This window comes from Phyllobates terribilis, unplaced genomic scaffold, assembly GCF_046119375.1.
Source record: "Phyllobates terribilis strain yellow unplaced genomic scaffold, ASM4611937v1 Scaffold_1__5_contigs__length_1240528914, whole genome shotgun sequence".
Taxonomy (NCBI): Eukaryota; Metazoa; Chordata; class Amphibia; order Anura; family Dendrobatidae; genus Phyllobates; species Phyllobates terribilis.
In genome coordinates, this window is record NW_027362761.1 from 126920945 (window position 1) to 126939945 (window position 19001).

The following is a 19001-nucleotide window of genomic DNA, read 5'->3' on the forward strand; positions in this document are numbered from 1 at the left end:
AACAGTTTTTTTCCCCTCACTAACATAATTTTGACCTTGAAAACCATAATATCTGCTTCATAGTGAAGCCTCAGAACAAAGAGAATCATTTCCATTCTATCACTATGGTTACACTTTTTTTCAGAGTCTAGCAACAGCATTGGAAGTATTGAATATATAGATTCCTCAAGAGGGTAAGAAGAACTTTGTACAGCATTTAGTTTTCATTAAACCATTCAATGCTGGAGTGTCCTGGAAGACCACTGCACAGAAAGATGTCTTTCATACCCTGGATGTGATACATAAACACAAATAATATATATAGCAATGGCCTAACAGAAGCATTTACATAATATGTGCTTCAATATCATTCAGATAAGCATTGTGATTCAACATGCACCTTATAAAAACATAAATAGTAAAAGTCAGAAGAGAGGCAAAATGATACGGTTGGCAACCGGAATTTATTTCCAAAAGTGCCATTTTTGTGGTAGACATATGCCCAGCAAAACACTCATTCATCAGGTGAAATATTCATTTGCATAATGCAAAAAGAAAAAACAATCAGTCTTGGCGGTGCATCATTCTGTGGAAACAAGACTCGCACTGCCAAGAACCATGGCAGCCTGTACGCACTTTGCGGTCTATTACAGATCGCTCAGTGGGCATAGTTTTTTTTTTGTCTGCCTGTGTAAACAGACTATTAAACGAGCGCCGATCAGGAAAGGTTTACTGACCGACAGTCATTTAATGCCACCAGATGGTCCATGTAAATGGACCCTTTGTGAACCAAATATCCATTTTTGCTATAAAACAAAATAATTAAAAAGCACACAGTAGATAAGGGCCCTGATATGGATCTTGAATTTTTGATTGTGGGTTTGAGGAGCTTTAAGTTATGCTTCCAACTAATAAGTACATTATACTTAAAGGGGTATTCCCATCTTCAAGATCATATCCCAATATGTATTAGGTGTAATAATAATAATAATAATAATAATAATAGCAAATACCTCCAATTAAAAATGTAGTATAGTTTTTCTCATTCTCTTTGTCCCTTACCCATGTGCAGGGCATTGCAGTAGTTTAGGTATCCATGGTAATGACCACTAACAGCTAACTAATTAACTGTGACTATATGAGTGATTGTAACCATGGATACCTAAGCTATTGCAATGCCCAACACATGGGAAAAGTGAAAAGCAAATCAGAAGAACTATACTGCCTTTCTAATTGGAGGCATTTGCTAATATTATTATTACACCTACTAAATATTTGGAGTTGGGAATACCCCATTAAGGGTGAAGCCACAAGTTATTGTTACTTTACAGATAAATAATTTGATCAGAATAGTCAGGGCAATTTAATTTATCGTAAGACACAGACTTTACTGGCTGTGTTCAACTCCCTTTTAATTTTACGTTAAAATGTTGCAGTGTTTAAGAAAATATGTAATTCAATTTAATTAGGGAGCAGGTCAGTAATTAGGGATGAGATCCATGATTAAAGAGGACCTGTCACAATGATTTTTTTTTTCTGGTGTAAATGCAGCTACTTTGTTGAATCTGGCATTTGTTTTTATTTTGTTCCTGAGCCTCCCCATTCCTGAAATATGCCCCTTCTTTTCTGTATATAAATCTAATATTTTCAGCCAAGTTGGTGTGTTCTTTCTTGGAATCTACTTGGGGACATCATCCAAGTGGATAAAAAGACTAAATTTATATACTGGGAAGATAAGGCCATATTTCAGGAATGGAGAGGTGATAAAAAAAAAAAAGCCATATTCAGGAGATCCGTGGCATTTACACCAGGTAAAAAAAGACATATTTATGGCAAGTGACTGGTCCTTTTTAAGGCAGTATGATCATGCTGACAGAGCTGTCAGAGCCACATGTCAAAGCAGCATGAATTTACTAATGATAAAAAAGTGACACCTATAGTTGGATTAATGGATATTACATGTCTACAATTTAGCAAAGCACATTGTCTTTGATTTCACACCAAACTAAGCAGAAACTACTAAACAAAGTTTTAAATAGCATGCACTTGAGTATATGTGGGGTACTAGTGACGTACACCATGGTTCAGTACAGTACTGAGTCATGCTAAACATCATTTAATTTGAAAAAAAGCAGCAAAGTGTAAATTTGTAACAGTCATAATACCGTATCACTCATTAGAAATATATTCAAACAAAATTAACTTTACAGTGTTAACATTTCAGATCCAGTAAAGCTTATTTATTACTTCTCTAGAAATACTTTTTTCACACTGGGTGCTTATCTGCAAAAATGTCATTCAAACCCTTTCTCCCAATAACTCAAAATAACTATGTTAGACAGCCAACATCTGCCTATAATAGCAGCAAATGGAGCTAGTTCATATTGTTGCTGTTTAACCATTTAAAGGGAATCTGTCATCAGTTTTTTGCCTTCTAATCTGAGAACAGCATAATATAGGGGCAGAGACCCAGATTCAAGCAATATGTCACTTACTGGGCTGCTTGCTGTTATTTTGATAAAATCACTGTTTTCTCTTTTGCAGAGCTATCAGTTCCCTTAATGTTTAGCTCTGTATAACCCCACACACACCACTGATTGCCTACTTTCTGTCCATGTACAGTGCACACAAAAAAGTAACAATCAGTGCTGGGGGAGGGGATATACAGAGCTCAAGAATATGCTTCAGTACATGACAGCAGGATGTTTACTTGTCCTCTAGTGATAATCTCCTGCTGATAAAATGGTGATTTTATCAAAACTACAGCAAGCAGACCAATAAGTGATACATCACTGGAATCAGGGTATCCGCCTCTACATTATGCTGCTCTTAGAGTGAGTGTCAAAAACACGAGGACAAATTCCCATTAAATTTGGTTGCCAACGTTGCACCACAGGGGTCCAGTTGCCACAGCGGCATTGCCTCCTTCACAAGGGGTGATGCCATGCCTGGAAGCAAGGAGGGGTCCACTAATCAGGTTTACCAGCATACAACATTTTCCTGGCTCCAGACCAGAAAGGGGAGCTCCTCACCTTAAAAACTGGAATCTGGAGGCGGGGTTCGTAAGAGTGAGTTGAAAGGAGTTGGAGTCAGGCAGTGACGAGGAAGAACCTGGTGAATGGATCTGTGGACAAGCTCACCCCAGAGAGAAGCTCAAGGGAACCGGACACCGGAGTCCGTGGTTGTGGGGCACTGAAGGCCCAGCAGCTAAATCCGGAGGGCAGGAGACTGCAGGTCTCCTGGCCCCACCAGATGCCCGGCGGCTCAGCAGCATCATAGGGCCCAGCACCGCCACGTGGGAGCGACACTTGAGAAAGGCCCGAGCTGCCTGCCATACGGGTGAGGAAGAGATGTTTTGCTCAGGGACGAGGGCCGCAGCATAGCTTCAAGCAGCAGGGCCAAAGAGAATAGCGCAGAGGGAAGGCCTACAACTCCACCTGGTGAGGTGGATCCCCAACTTGCTTCAAGACTGCCCGGACCTCCACTACCAACTAGAACCCTGGCCCTGGTCTGCTCTGACAAACCGCAAGTAAAGCTAGAGGAAACCGTCGTTAATTTGTTGTTTGGTCTTTATCTGCTCCCTCAGCCCTGCATTACACCGAAGCAACAACATCTACCTCCACAATTCATCATATACTGCCCTGGAGCTTAGCTCTGCCTGTGGAGAGCTGAACCAACTCTGCTGCATCACAATCAGCTCCAGTGGATCTGCACCGCAGTGGCGGCCCCATATAGCCGCATACCACAGGTGGCGTCACGAACATTATTCTCCAAATACTTTATTCCTCTTTTACTTTCCTTTGATTGACCGCCCTGGGTCATGGAGAGGGTCACTGCCACCGTGACATCCCCAGCACCGACTGGCCCGGCTACCGAGTACCCCACGGCCCAGGGGCGCATCACCAACAAATGGCAGCATCATTTAAATTGCCCTATTGCCACATGATTGCAGTGTGTTGATGGGTTGTCAGGGAAGCTGAAGGCATGATGAAGACCTATGAGGATCGTCCTATGAAGCACAGCCTGTGGCAGATGTCAATTAAACTATTAATCTACATTGGGGAATAAAATATAAAGTTTGTAAAAAAATTTGAATAATTGAAAAATTTAGAATACACTCCTTTCCCTTGTGTAAAAATGCAATTAGAAGTGATCAAGCATTGCAGGTATCCAAAGTGGTATAAATTAAGATGTCAGCTTGGTGCAAAAAAACAAGCCCTCTTACAGCTCGATCATTTGAAAGATAAAAGAAGTTATGAGTCTCGGAAAATGGTAATAAAAAACAATTTTTTTATACAGTTCAAAATTTTGTTTATCTGTAAAACAGCACAATGAATAGTATAAAAACAAAACCCAAAAGACGGTGGCAGAATTTTTTTCTTTTTTCACAATTCCACCCTACTTGAATTTTTTTTCCATGTTTTTCTTCTTCAGTACATTACATGGAAAAATTAATTGTGTTTAAAACCACAACTCATGAAGGGGTTAATCATTAAATTCAGGTTTTTCATTTAGTCTCATTGCTATAAGTGTACAAATTCAAGCATTTTATGTTTTCTGCTTATAGTTCTGAAACAGTATTTTTGGATTTATCACTAAAACGTGATACAGGACATAACAACATTACATCGGACACCTAGTGCATTAAACACAATCTTCCATGCGAATAATGCCCACCCTCCACACACCATTAAATATATAGCCGTGGGAGAATTAATTTGGGCAAAGCCAAATTGTGGTTCAGATATAATATTTCCAATGGAGTTCAACCAGGTAAATCGTAGATTACAGGCAAGAGGCTATTCGATATTGATGTTGGACAGAGCTAGCCCTGTAGTAAGTGACAAAAGTCGTAAAGATCTGATTTTCAGAGGGTCTACAAAAAAATCTAGCTACAAATCATAGAGGCCAATTTAATAAGATAAAAAATGCGGTTTAAAATGCTTTCCAATTTTAAATGAAGACCCCAAACTTCAAATAATTCTCAATAATGGATGCAAGATTGTTTTTGGAAAGGCTGCGACTTTGGGAAACAATCTATCCCCAATTTTATGTAATATACAAAAGAATAAATAATCATGGATACATGATAATGGATTTTTTATATGTGGAAAATAACCCTTGCAAAATGTGTTCATTCACTATAAAATGCAAAAAATGTTTTCATCATCAAAAAAAGAAAAAAATATTTAATCAAAGATTTTATCACTTGTAATACACCTAATATGCATAGCGCAAGTGTTATCCTGTTAAATGCTGCTGTCAAACTGACAGCAGTATTAACAACATGCCAGTTAATGTGACATTCAACGTGCCTGTGATATGATTGCGGGTTGCCGAATGGTTGCCAATGTGTTGCTATGAAAGCCAGTTGTCTGTTTGAAGACCGTGCTTGTCATTACGGAACTCTCTTGTAACCCTTGCAGTAACAGGGTTCAAAGAAGACCGTGATTTTCACTACAGGGGAGAAAATAAGTATTTGATACACTGCCGATTTTGCTAGTTTTCCCACCTACAAAGAATGGAGAGGTCTATAATTTCTTTCATAGGTACACTTCAACTGTGAGAGACAGAATCTAGAAATGAAAATCAAAACAATCACATTGTATGATTTTTAAATAGTTAAATTGCATTTTATTGCATGAAATAAGTATTTGATCACCTACCAACCAGCAAGAATTCTGGTTAGTTTTTCTTTAAGAAGCCCTCCTACTCTGCATTCATAACATGTATTAATTACACCTGTTTGAGCTCATTACCTGTATAAAAGATACCTGTCCACACACTCAATCAATCACACTCAAACCTCTACACCAAGGCCAAGACCAAAGAGCTTTCTAAGGACACCAGGGACAAAATTGTAGACCTGCACAAGGCTGGGATGGGCTACAGAAAAATAGGCAAGCAGCTTGATGAGAAGGCAACAACTGTTGACACAATTATTAGAAAATGTAAGAAAGACAAGATGACTGTCAATCTTTCTCGGTCTGGGGCTCCATGCAGGATTTCGTCTCATGGGTTAAGGATGATTCTGAGTAAGGTCATGAATCAGCCCAGTACTACACAGGATGACCTGGTCAATGACCTTAAGATAGATGAGACCACAGTTTCAAACATTACCGCTAGTAACACACTATGCTGTCATGGATTAAAATCCTGCAGGGCATGCAAGGTACCTCTGCTCATGCCAGCACATGTCCAGGCCTGTTTGAAGTTTGTCAATGATCACCTAGATGAGCCAAAGGAGGCATGGGAGAATGTACTGTGATCAGATGAGATCAAAATAAAGCTTTTTCGTATCAACTCCACTCGCCGTGTTTAGAGTAACAAGAAAGATGAGTACAACCCCAACAACACCATCCTAATCATGAAGCATGGTGGGGGAAACATCATACTTTGTTGGTGCTTTTCTGCAAAGAAAACAGGACGACTGCACAGTATTGAAAGGAGGATGGATGAAGTCATGTATCGCGAGATTTTGGACTCCCTTCCCTCAGTAAGAGCATTAAAGATGGGTTGTGGCTGGGTCTTCTAGCATGACCCGAAACACACAGCCAGGACAACTAAGGAGTGGCCCCGTAAGAAGCATTTCAAGGTCCTGGAGTGGCCTAGCCAGTCTCCAGACCTGAACCCAATAAAAAATCGTTAGAGGGAGTTGAAACTCAATGTTGCCCAGTGACAGCCACAAAACCTGAAAGATCTGGAGAAGATCTGTATGAAAGACTAGGCCAAAATCCATGCTGCAGTGTGTGCAAACTTGGTCAAGAACTACAGGAAATGTCTGACCTCTGTAATTGCAAACAAAGGTTTCAATACCGAATATTAAATTCTGTTTTTGCATTGTATGAAATACTTATTTAATGTAAAATAATGTAAAATAATGTAAAATTCAGATTAATTATTTAAAAATCATACAATGTGATTTTTTTTACATTTTTTTTAGATTTTGTCTCACACATTTGAAGTGTATCTATGATAAAAATTACAGATCTCTCGATTCTTTGTAGGAGGGAAAACTTCCAAAATCGGGAGTGCATCAAATACTTATTTTCCCCACTGTATATGCAATACTGAGGTATCATTGTATTAACACAAGTGATCAGATGATCACAGATTAAAGTTGAGTAAGGGGACTAACAGGTGCAGTGAAAAGTTAAGAAAAAAAAGATTTATAAAATATGAAAAAATGTAAAAAACATAAAAGTTCAAATCACCCCCCATTCCCCGTCGAAAATAAAGATAATAAGATACACACATGTACTATTGCCAAGTTCAGAGATCTCCAATCTGTCAATATAAAACTAATTACAGTAAACACTGTAAATGGAAAAAAATCAAAAACGTCAAAATTGCAAAATTACATCAATATCGCTGTAATATCGCAAAAAATGCTATAACAAGAAATCAAAATATCATATCTATCTGAACATTGTATCAATAAAAACCTCATCTCGCCGCACAAAAAATAAACCATCACACCGCTCCATTAACCTAGAAAGAAAAACATTATGAATCTTGGAAAATAGCCACACAACCACCAATATTTTTTTTTGCTACCACTAAAATAATAGAAGGAATTGACATGTTTGGTGTTGCCGTAATTGTACTGATGAGGAGAAGCATATAGCTTGGTCATTTTTACCAGAAAAGGAACACCGTAAAAACAATTCCCAAAAAACAATGTTAGAATTGTGTTTGTTTCACAATTTCACTGCATGTAGAATTTTTTTCCTGTTTTCCAGTACATTATGCGGCAAAATAAATGGTGTAATAAAAAAGTACAATTTGGCAATCAAAATACAAGCCCTAATATGTCTATGTGGACAGAAAAATATAAAAGTTATGGTTCTGGGAAGAAGGGGTGGAAAAACACAAAAATGGAAATTAGCCACGTTGGGAAGGGGTTAAAACTAAAAATCGTTTCACTATTAATCTGCTGATACGAGAGCTTGGATGAAGCTCTAGGCAGCATAAAATGGCTATCGCTCTTTTTTCTGTTTGTCTGTATCCTCCGCCCGGTTGTAATAAAGGAATAACTTTTTAGCCACGGAGTGAGTGCCATAGTTTTTTGTCTGTTCCTATTTTTGATGTTGCCTGTCACCTGTTGATCACCACATGATGCTATATTATAACTGACTCAAGACTTAAAGGGAATCTGTCAGCAGGTGTTTGCTACCTCATCTGAGAGCAGCATAATATAGGAAAGAGACCTTGATTCATAAGATGTGTCACTTAGTTTACTGGGTGCAGCAGTTCTGAGTTTTTAGATTTAGCAATGCAGCAGAGCTGAGAAAGCTAACTCCTCCCACACCAGGCTCTCTTTGTGCAAAGTCTATAGACAGTGAGCTGCTAATCACTGGAGGGGGTGGAGTCGGATGAGAACCCGCCTGCCAATTAGCCACAGCAATGGTAATCACCAAGTGGTGAAACTTTCAGTCTAAATAAACAACAGCATACAGCTATCTCCATATGTCATTCCATTCATTTTATTGCAATTACTAGTAGTGCGAAACTATCCTCTTATCATTTGTTAAAAAGCAATCACAGGATTCCATTAATAAATTCTTACTGAAATGCTACCGACTAGACTTCACAAAGAAAGAACAGGAGAAAAAAAAACTATGAAATACTTGGATGGAAAAAAATGAAAGATATGCTGCATCCTGAAGGACAAATAGCTGGTCCCTATACAATGGATGCAATGATAGTATGGAATTAATATAAATACATTTTTTTTTAAATGACATGAAAAAATTTGTGTAGAAATAAACACAAGAAAAAGAAAAACACAGTGACAAAAAAATCCTGCATAGCTTTGTGATTTTGAGGCTTAGCAAAGATAAACTATTTTCTCCAAGCTTGCAATGAATTTCTTATTAAGAAATAAGTTACTTTGCAAGTAAACTAATTAAGCATTGTATGCAAGTATATATTAAGATGCCATTTGGAAGTTAAATTGCAATAAGATTTGTTGTATGCTGTAAACAGAAATCATTTGGCAGTGGGATGCCTTTTACCACTGCAAAATCTGCCAAGATTTATTTGCTTATCCACAGTCTTTATGGGAAAAAAACAATATGCTAACAATAATCCATCATTAGTTAATGTGTAAAATATGTCGTTTTTTTCTGCAGAAAAAGGCATGTGCGAAATTATACTTGTGCATTAACTTACAATTAAAAATAACAGAGGCGTAAAATCTCTTCTTGACAAATATATGCATCTTTACAGATTTCTTTTTTTGTTTCCTTGCTTGCTGGATTGCTAATAATTATCAGTTACTCCAACGGGACGCCTGGAGAATTAAACCTATTGTAATTGATGGCTGAATAGAGGGTGTATTTTTTTGCAATTAGGGAAAATAAAATGGAGCGTCGTTAAAGCCTTCGGATTTCAGGAGCTATAGAAGATGTAATCCCTTTTGTTATGTTGTGACTTTTTTACGACATTTGTTTAAGAATTTTGCTCGAGTTAAATCATGAAGTTTCTAGAGGAGAACACCTCAATACCTGAGGTCCATTTTGACCCTGTCATATGGGCAGTTACATAAAGTTTATCTTTTCAATTCACTTCTAGTACCTAACAGAGCTAGTCGAGGAGTGCCATAAACATGTATGAAGTTCTGCTCGACTATGCGCACTACTGCACTACAGGGATTTTTGGGGTCACCGTGCTCGTGAAGGATGTAGGTCCCATCAGGATTGCCGACCTACTCTTACATTTTTCTAGACTACTGAAAAAAGATCATGGACAGCTCTAAATTTTCACAGACATAAATCACTCCCCTTTTAAAAACACACCTCATATGTCATCCCTTTAACATAATGTCCGAGAATCAGAAAAGAAAGTACAACTCACAATTAAAAAGACAGAAAGATTAGATACAGTGTTTATAGAGTTAGGATGATATACTCACTGCTAGGTATTCTGTGAAGTTGTATATTAGATGTTGTCACTGCAGCTTTGGATGTTAATGAGGTAAAAGACATGATGTACAGCAGAATAGTGACTGCAGCTCTCAATTTGACTGGAGGATAAACATGATTTAATAGAATAATGACAGCAAGTTCATATGTGACTTGAGTATAAGACAGGTGGGGAAATACCATTGGTGCAACCCGTGCAACCACCCAAGAGCCCGAGAAGTAAGGGGGTCCACTTTCAGCTCCAATGCTGAAAGCCGATTCTGTAACAACACATAAAGTGCTGCATTATGATGAAGTATTGGACTGCACAGGTGTATCAGACATGATGTAACAGAATACTGAATGCATCTCTGGAGGTGACTAGAGTATGACACATGATGTAACACAGAATAATGACAGCTGTTCTGGATGTGATTGGCGTAAAACATGATGTAACAGCAGAATAGTGACTGCACCTGACTGGAGTATAAGACATGAATTTACATAGAATGGTGACTGCAGCTCCGGATGTGACTGTAATATAAGACAGAATGTAATAGCAGAATAGTGACTGTAGCTTTATTCATGACTGGTGTATAAGACATGATGTAACAGCAGAATAGTGACTGCAGCTTTATTCATGACTGGAGTATAAGACATGATGTAACAGCAGAATAGTGACTGCAGCTTTATTCATGACTGGTGTATAAGACATGATGTAACAGCAGAATAGTGACTGCAGCTCTATTCATGACTGGTGTATAAGACATGATGTAACAGTAGAATAGTGACTACAGCTTTATTCATGACTGGTGTATAAGACATGATGTAACAGCAGAATAGTGACTGCAGCTTTATTCCTGACTGAAGTATAAGACATGATGTAACAGCAGAATAGTGACTGCAGCTCTATTCATGACTGGTGTATAAGACATGATGTAACAGCAGAATAGTGACTGCAGCTTTATTCATGACTGGAGTATAAGACATGATGTAACAGCAGAATAGTGACTGCAGCTCTATTCATGACTGGTGTATAAGACATGATGTAACAGCAGAATAGTGACTGCAGCTTTATTCATGACTGGAGTATAAGACATGATTTAACAGCAGAATAGTGACTGCAGCTCTATTCATGACTGGTGTATAAGACATGATGTAACAGCAGAATAGTGACTACAGCTTTATTCATGACTGGAGTATAAGACATGATGTAACAGCAGAATAGTGACTGCAGCTCTATTTATGACTGGAGTATAGCACATGATGTAACAGCAGAATAGTGACTGCAGCTTTATTCATGACTGGAGTATAAGACATGATGTAACAGCAGAATAGTGACTGCAGCTCTATTCATGACTGGTGTATAAGACATGATGTAACAGCAGAATAGTGACTGCAGCTCTATTCATGACTGGTGTATAAGACATGATGTAACAGCAGAATAGTGACTGCAGCTTTATTCATGACTGGAGTATAAGATATGATGTAACAGCAGAATAGTGACTGCAGCTTTATTCATGACTGGAGTATAAGATATGATGTAACAGCAGAATAGTGACCGCAGCTCTATTTATGACTGGAGTATAACACATGATGTAACAGCAGAATAGTGACTGCAGCTCTATTCATGACTGGTGTATAAGACATGATGTAACAGCAGAATAGTGACTACAGCTTTATTCATGACTGGAGTATAAGACATGATGTAACAGCAGAATAGTGACTGCAGCTCTATTCATGACTGGAGTATAAGACATGATGTAACAGCAGAATAGTGACTACAGCTTTATTCATGACTGGAGTATAAGACATGATGTAACAGCAGAATAGTGACTGCAGCTCTATTCATGACTGGTGTATAAGACATGATGTAACAGCAGAATAGTGACTACAGCTTTATTCATGACTGGAGTATAAGACATGATGTAACAGCAGAATAGTGACTGCAGCTCTATTCATGACTGGTGTATAAGACATGATGTAACAGCAGAATAGTGACTGCAGCTTTATTCATGACTGGAGTATAAGACATGATGTAACAGCAGAATAGTGACCGCAGCTCTATTTATGACTGGAGTATAACACATGATGTAACAGCAGAATAGTGACTGCAGCTTTATTTATGACTGGAGTATAAGACATGATGCAACAGCAGAATAGTGACTACAGCTTTATTCATGACTGGTGTATAAGACATGATGTAACAGCAGAATAGTGACTGCAGCTTTATTCATGACTGGAGTATAAGACATGATGTAACAGCAGAATAGTGACTACAGCTTTATTCATGACTGGTGTATAAGACATGATGTAACAGCAGAATAGTGACTGCAGCTTTATTCATGACTGGAGTATAAGACATGATGTAACAGCAGAATAGTGACTACAGCTTTATTTATGACTGGAGTATAAGACATGATGCAACAGCAGAATAGTGACTGCAGCTTTATTCATGACTGGAGTATAAGACATGATGTAACAGCAGAATAGTGACTACAGCTTTATTCATGACTGGTGTATAAGACATGATGTAACAGCAGAATAGTGACTACAGCTTTATTCATGACTGGTGTATAAGACATGATGTAACAGCAGAATAGTGACTACAGCTTTATTCATGACTGGAGTATAAGACATGATGTAACAGCAAAATAGTGACCGCAGCTCTATTCATGACTGGTGTATAAGACATGATGTAACAGCAGAATAGTGACTGCAGCTTTATTCATGACTGGAGTATAAGACATGATGTAACAGCAGAATAGTGACCGCAGCTCTATTTATGATTGGAGTATAACACATGATGTAACAGCAGAATAGTGACTGCAGCTTTATTTATGACTGGAGTATAAGACATGATGTAACAGCAGAATAGTGACTGCAGCTTTATTCATGACTGGTGTATAAGACATGATGTAACAGCAGAATAGTGACTGCAGCTTTATTCATGACTGGAGTATAAGACAAGATGTAACAGCAGAATAGTGACTGCAGCTTTATTCATGACTGGTGTATAAGACATGATGTAACAGCAGAATAGTGACTGCAGCTTTATTCATGACTGGAGTATAAGACATGATGTAACAGCAGAATAGTGACTGCAGCTTTATTCATGACTGGAGTATAAGACATGATGTAGCAGAAGAATAGTGACTGCAGCTTTATTCATGACTTGAGTATAAGACATGATGTAACAGCAGAATAGTGACTGCAGCTTTATTTATGACTGGAGTATAAGACATGATGTAACAGCAGAATAGTGACTGCAGCTTTATTCATGACTTGAGTATAAGACATGATGTAACAGCAGAATAGTGACTGCAGCTTTATTCATGACTGGTGTATAAGACATGATGTAACAGCAGAATAGTGACTGCAGCTTTATTCATGACTGGAGTATAAGACATGATGTAGCAGAAGAATAGTGACTGCAGCTTTATTCATGACTTGAGTATAAGACATGATGTAACAGCAGAATAGTGACCGCAGCTTTATTCATGACTGGTGTATAAGACATGATGTAACAGCAGAATAGTGACCGCAGCTCTACTTATGACTGGAGTATAAGACATGATGTAACAGCAGAATAGGGACCGCAGCTCTACTTATGACTGGTGTATAAGACATGATGTAACAGCAGAATAGTGACTGCAGCTCTATTCATGACTGGTGTATAAGACATGATGTAACAGCAGAATAGTGACTGCAGCTTTATTTATGACTGGAGTCTAAGACTTGATGTAACAGCAGAATAGTGACCGCAGCTCTACTTATGACTGGTGTATAAGACATGATGTAACAGCAGAATAGTGACTGCAGCTTTATTTATGACGGGAGTATAAGACATGATGTAACAGCAGAATAGTGACTGCAGCTTTATTCATGACTGGTGTATAAGACATGATGTATCAGCAGAACAGTGACTGCAGCTTTATTCATGACTGGAGTATAACACATGATGTAACAGCAGAATAGTGACTGCAGCTTTATTTATGATTGGAGTATAAGACATGGTGTAACAGCAGAATAGTGACTGCAGCTTTATTCATGACTGGAGTATAAGACATGATGTAACAGCAGAATAGTGACTGCAGCTCTATTCATGACTGGTGTATAAGACATGATGTAACAGTAGAATAGTGACTGCAGCTTTATTCATGACTGGAGTATAAGACATGATGTAACAGCATGATGTGTATGTCACATGTCCTTGCCCTATAAGACCCAGCCATTTTACCCGTCGCCACCATTTTCTCACTGCTGCAGCTGAGTGTTAGACGGCACTGCTGCTGCTGTTAGCGCTATATTGTGTAACTGAATTGCAAGCGAATTTTCTCTTAAATAGACAGAAAGGTTTAGGGAGTAGGGACTAGTTTGTAATTGCAGCCCTTTTGAGGGCTAGGTTACAGCAGTTCCTAGCACTTTTAGCAGGCAGGTCGGTGCTCTTAAATAGACAGATAGGTTGGGAGTAGTGACTAGTTGTAATTCCAGCCCTTTTGAGAGCTAGGTTACATCAGTTCCTATCACTTTTTGCCAGGCAGGTCTGTTTTTAGTGCTGTGCAAGTGTTTTTCACAACATTTGGCTAAATCTAGCTAAGCAAATCATTTTGGGCCTCTTGCAGTGTGTGTTAGTCAGTGGAGTAGCCTATATGTGTTGCAAGCTACACCACCTGTGTATGTAATACACATTTTTTACTGCACCTAGCCAAGTAAAACCTTTTGGGCATAGTAGCAGTGTGTGGTACTCCTTGTATTAGGCCATCTATACCAAGCTCCCCCAGCATTGAAATTAATAATAGTTTTTAGCTGCATCTAGCCCGGAAAATAATTTTGGGCATAGTAGCAGTGTGTGGTACTCATTGTATTAGGCCATCTATACCAAGCTCCACCAGCTTTGAAATTAATAATAAATTTTAGCTGCATCTAGCCCGGAAAATAATTTTGGGCTTAGTAGCAGTGTGTGGTACTCATTCTATTAGGCCATCTATACCAAGCTCCACCAGGTTTGAAACTAATAATAATTTCTAGCTGCATCTTGCCTGTAAAATAATTTTGGGCATATTAGCAGTGTGTGGTACTCATTCTATTAGGCCATCTATACTAAGCTCCACCAGCTTTCAAATTACTAATAATTTTTAGCTGCATCTTGCCTGTAAAATAATTTTGGGCATATTAGCAGTTTTGTACTCATTCTATTAGGCCATCTATACTAAGCTCCACCTGCTTTTAAATTACTAATAATTTTTAGCTGCATCTTGCCTGGAAAATAATTTTGGGCCTGTAGCAGTGTTTGGTACTCATTCTATTAGGCCATCTATACCAAGCTCCACCACCTGTGTATCTAATAAAATTGTTTTACTGCTTCTAACCCAGGCAATCCTTTTAGGCTAGTACCACAATTTGGCCACTCAGCTCTGCTCGGTTTCAATCCATTGTTTTTTGTGCAAACAACTCCAGAGTTGTCAATTAGTTAACCACCAAAATGAGTGGCAAAAGGCCTGCTGCTGGTGGAAAGGGGAATAGGCATGTTGGGAAGGGAAAAAAAGGTTGTGTCCGTGGGGTAGGTGTTAAAGCAACAGTAACATCTACAGAAGAAAGACCATATTCCAGCCAAACTATGATGTCTACTTCTTTTAGTGGACAATGTGATACGATCCCTTTCTTACGGCCACGCCCACCGCTACAAATTCCAGATGAGGCACAAAAACAGCAGGTGCTTCAACGGATATCAAGTGCTCCTTTAAGTGGGCTCTCCTCCACCTCAACTTCAACATCACAAATACTCCAGTCCTCAGAGGTGTCACCCCAATCGCACTTGCTTTCTCACAGCTCCCAAGTCTCCAGCTGCCCGTCTGAGTATGGGGTAGAACAGATGGTTGAGTCTGCAGAGCTGTTTACTCATACTATAGCCTGGGAATCAGAGGTCGGCTCCATAGCTTCTGTGAATCCAGACGAGGAAATGAGCTGCACTGAGGCCCAGAATCTTTATGAGTCGGATCCAGGACCAGATGAAGAAGGTTCTGAGCATAATGTAGACCCTCGTTCCCAAACTGTAACTCCTGTTGGTGGAGACAATGAGGAAGACGATGATGAGACTCAAATACCTGATTGGAGAGACAACTTTAGTTTTTTGTCAGGGCAGGAACAGGTTCGCTCTGAGGACGACAGGTGTGATAACACACAGGGTGATGATGATGAGGTTGGAGATCCCACTTACTGTCAACCCACAGTCAGCCAGTCGATGAGGTCAGCAGAGGAGGTGGAGGAGGATGCTAGTGACGACGAGGTCAGGTTGCGCCTTCCTGGACAGAGACATAGTACTGGAAGCAACTGCATCCTCAAACACAACTCTGCCTCTGACCACAAGTCGTGGTGGCTCTTCAGGTCGCATGGGTTCTAAGCCTTGCATAGCCTGGGCATTTTTTCAGAGCGATAAGGATGACCCAACTCATGTTATCTGTAACATTTGTCACCAAAAACTAAGTAGAGGCCAAAAAATCCATAGTTTGAGTACTTCATGCATGAACCATCACATGGATATGAAGCATAAGTTGCAGTGGGAAGCTCACTGTGCTACAATGCGGCCTAGCAAGCCGGGCCAACCACCGTCTGCCCCATCTTGTGCATCTGCGGCCTCTACATCCTCTGTGACTGGGGGGACAGCAGTCACACCTGTTTTGAGACGCAGACCTGCCACCTCTTTACCCGCAACAGCCGGTGTGATTGGCAGGTCATCATTTCATTTGGAAGTGGAAACACCAGCTGGTGTTGAGCGCTGTCCGTCATCGAGAGCACCACCTTTGGATCAAGGCAACCTAACTTTTCCGCCTGCATTTTCCTCACAGACCGTCAGTTTGCCGGGGACACCCTACTCAACCCCGTCTAAGCACAACAGCCAGCCCTCGGTCCCTCAGATGTGGACAAGTAAATGACCATTTCCTCCTAGCCATGAGAAAGCGAAGAGATTGAATTTCACCATCAGCAAGCTCTTGGCTACAGAAATGCTGCCTTTCCGCCTGGTGGACACAGAGGATTTTCGAGACCTTATGTCCGTTGCAGTGCCCCAGTACCAGATGCCCAGTCGGCACTACTTCTCAAAGAAAGGTGTGCCTGCGCTCCACCAGCATGTCGCCCACAACATCACCGCTTCTTTGAGAAACTCTGTGTGTGACAGGGTGCATTTCACCACAGACACTTGGACGAGTAGGCATGGACAGGGGCGTTACATGTCGCTGACTGGGCACTGGGTAACTATGGTGACAGCAGGACAAGGGGCTGCTGTCCAAGTCTTGCCGTCCCCACGAGTTGTGCGTCAATCCTCTTTATCTCGAAGTTCCTCCACTGCTTCTGCCTCCTCAACTTCCTCTCGGTCCTCCACCTGCACCCAAAGTCTGTCTGGTTATGCCACCCGCTTTCTAACTGCGCAGAAGGGATCCTGCACACCTCCTTACTATGCTGGCAGCAGGACTCAACGTCATCAGGCGGTTTTTACTTTGAAATGTCTGGGAAATGTGAGTCACACAGCCGAGGAGTTGTGGTCAGCTCTGGAGAACCAGTTTCATGAATGGATGTCTCCACTGGACCTGCAACCAGGGAAGGGCGTGTGCGACAATGCTGCACACCTGGGTGCGGCCCTTCGCCGGGGCAATGTCACACACGTGCCTTGTATGGCTCACGTGTCGAACCTGGTTGTCCAGCAATTTTTAGCCCACTATCCCAGACTAGATGGCCTTCTGCAGAGGGCACGGTCGCTGTGTGCTCACTTCCGCCGTTCGCATCCCGCAGCTCAGCGACTTACATCTCTACAGAAGTCGTTGGGCCTGCCACTTCACCGGCTAAAATGCGATGTGCCAACATGGTGGAATTCAACTCTGCACATGTTGCAGAGACTGTGGCAGCACCGACAAGCCCTGGTGCAATACGTTCTGACTTATAGCCTGGGCCAACGAGATCCAGAGGTGGGGCAAATCACGCTGGAGGAGTGGTCTCAGATCAGGAACCTATGCACCCTGCTGCACAGTTTTGAAATGGCGACGAAGATGTTTAATGCGGACGATGCCATTATCAGCATGACTATTCCGGTGATTTACATGCTGGAGCACATGTTAAACAGAATTCGGAGTCAGGTGGTGGGACAAGAGGAGGTGGAGGAAGTAGAGGAGGAGGAGTTGTATGCGGAAGGGCTAACATCTGCAAGGTCCAGACGGTCGGCAGCACCAAGGCGGCAGGCATGGGAGGGTGGGGGAGAGGGATTAACCAGGGCGCATGGTAGCAGCCAAACTAGTGAGGAAGGTGCAGGAGCCGAGGAAGAAGTGGAGGACGAACTGGCGATGGGCATGGAAGACTCATCAGATGAGGGAGACCTTGATCACATTTCTGTTGTGCGAGGTTGGGGGGAGAGGGCAGAGGAAGGAAGCATGATTCTTAACTCGCCACCAACGCAACAGGACTTGGTGCTCCTGGATGCGCAAGACACATGAGTGCCTTCTTGCTGCACTACCTGCAACATGACCCTCGAATTGTCAGAATTCGAAATAATCCTGACTACTGGGTAGCCACACTCTTAGATCCCCGGTACAAAAGTAAATTTGCCGAAATAATTCCTGCCATAGAAAGGGATTCACGCATGCAGGAGTATCAGCAGAGACTGTTGCAGAATCTTACATGTGCTTTTCCACAAAACACCAGTGGTGCACGTTGTGAATGTCACAGTTCTAACTTGCCAACAGTGAGACTGTCGAGTCTTCAGCACTCAAACCGTAACAGAAACAGTATCTGCTGGTAACAGCAATTTTGCGGAATTCTTTCACCACTTTTTTAGCCCATCCTTTGCAAGGCCACAGGAGACAAGAAGTCAGACACATAGTCAACGCCTAGAGATGATGGTACAGGAGTATCTCCAAGTGAACATCGAAGTCATGACTGTCACTGGACCCTTGCTCTTTTTGGGCTTCCAATCTGGATAAATGGCCGGAGCTCGGCACTCACGCCTTGGAGATCTTGTCATGCCCCGCAGCCAGCGTTCTCTATGAACATGTGTTCAGCGCTGCTGGTGGTGTGCTGACAGATAAGCGCACGCGGCTGTCCACTGACAATGTAGACAGACTCACGTTC